Raw genomic sequence first — 2,312 nt, 5'->3', positions numbered from 1 at the left:
TGGCCATAGAGGCGTTGTTTCCCTTCTTGTATTCAAACAGCATTACATGTCAAATGTGTGTCTCGTCGGGTACCATCACTATAAGGGATTAGAATATACTAAACTTTACACATTATATAGGCTACACTAACGTCACGTTTAAGCGGTTCGTTTAACTATTATACGTTAACAATTTAACTATTTTTTGAGGTAGTTAACGAAAGTGTTCCAAAACGCGAAATTAATTTCTTCACGACCTAATACAATGCCCTTGTGAATTTTGATGTGGGGAGACCGAAGTACCTGGAGAGAACCCACTTTCACAGGACAGACGCCGAATAATCTATCTGCCCTGTGTTCAGGCTGTAAAGAAAGAAATGAGTGTTAGATAACATAACACGAACACGAATAAAAACATGTCTAGTGTATGTTTTTATCTTTGTTTTTTCCTTGAAATAAAAATTGAAGGGTGATGTGTTCAGGGATGGCACCAGTGTTGAATTTAGGGATGTACAGGGGAATTTCCACCTTTGCAAAAAAAAAATCATCCTGAAATAGAGTATTTTCCATTTTGTCGAATTTGAAATTCAGTTCATTCCCCAGCTTACATCCCCTCCCCATCCTCTCTGTGAAAAGGTTCGAATTCAAAACAGGGGGGTGCTTGTAATTTTGTACACCGAGGAGGCGAGTACGTTTCCTTTTTTTTTCTGTGGATGGTAATAATTAGTGGGGAGCTTAGTCGGGCTGTCCTTTAGTTGAAGGGTACGTTACTTGTTTTGTGTAAGTAATTAACTGGAGTGTTTTATTTTGTTGTCATTGTAGCTTGTTCATGTCACTGTTCGACATGTTGTATGTTATCTTGCAGCCATATTATGTTAGTGGGCGTATAAATGTTTTGTATGATATGTTGTAGCGGAAGAGCAACCTGTGTGTTTTCTAGCGATGACTTTTATGTTGTTGTTGTTTGAAGTTAAGCACAAAGCTGCACAATGGGCTATCTGTGCTCTGCCCACGCCGGGTATCCAAATTCGGCTTCTAACGTTGTAAGTCCGCACACATACCGCTGTGCCACTGAGGGGTGGGGCGAGTTTTGTGTAATTGACACGCTTACTAACTGAGGCGTGTACTTTTTGTATGTGTTTCTTCCGTGTAGGGCGTTTGTCAAGAGTGATACCAATAAATTTGATATTATTACACATTTTTTATATTTCCGTTTCCTTATTTTAATTTAATTTTATTTAAGTTTATAAAATGTTTCCCTACTTATCTATAGATTGCAACTGCAATGTTGTCGGCATTCTGAGAGTGATAGGTGTAGTTTATATCAGAGAAGGGGATACCATTTACAAAAATAACTTATAGGAGGGGGCGGAAGGACTAAGTCTTGCAGCTCTCCCACTGTAATGTTGAATAATTTGGATAGTGTTGTTTATTAGCCACGGCATTATGGCTGATAGAACGGCTCCGAGTTGTTTGTTTTTTTCTCAAGTACAAACTTTTAGTTCATAGCTCCGTCATCTCTTAACCGATTTGAGATCTAATTACAGTTTTGGACTCAGGAGGTCAAACCCTTTCGATTGATGTATTTGACCACGCTCAAGATCTCATAGATTAATTGGATATTCATATTCAGATATGACTTTCAATTAAACTAAATCGAAGAATACTCCTATAGTTAAATTCGATGACGAGGAACCCACTTTGAGATTAATAATGGCTGGAGACGGCTTGAATGGATAATGGAAAAAAACTTTAATATAAGTTTAACATAACAGCAAATCTTAAAAAGTACACTAACATTAAAATTCTAAAAGCTGATAAAGGCAACACCACTGTCATCATAAACAATTCAGAATACATCGACAAAATGAACGACATCCTTTCCGATAAAAAGAAATTCAAAGCCATCCCAAATAACCCAACAAACACACACGAAAAACAATTAAACAAAGCTTTATTACAAATGAAAAAAGATAATTTAATTACTGACGATCTTTATTTTTATCTACGTAGAACTGATTCACGCAAACCACAACTCTATGGCATTCCTAAACCACACAAACAGGACTGCCCCCTACGACCTATACTGTCCACTTATGATTCATTCAACTACAATCTCGACAAAAACATAGCCTGGGCTCTCACACCATATGCAACATCTGCAGGTTCATTTTTTTAAAGATGCCTTCAATTTCAAATATACACTAGAACAACCAAATTCGAAAGCCTTAATGGCCAGTTTTGATGTTGTGTCACTCTTCACCGAAGTCCCCGCCGATGAAGCTTGCAATATTGCACTAAACCTCTACATTAATGACCCAAACAAGTTAATG

Source organism: Limulus polyphemus, unplaced genomic scaffold (assembly GCF_000517525.1).
Source record: "Limulus polyphemus unplaced genomic scaffold, Limulus_polyphemus-2.1.2 Scaffold7612, whole genome shotgun sequence".
Taxonomy (NCBI): domain Eukaryota; kingdom Metazoa; phylum Arthropoda; class Merostomata; order Xiphosura; family Limulidae; genus Limulus; species Limulus polyphemus.
Note: the sequence above shows the minus strand (reverse complement) of the source record.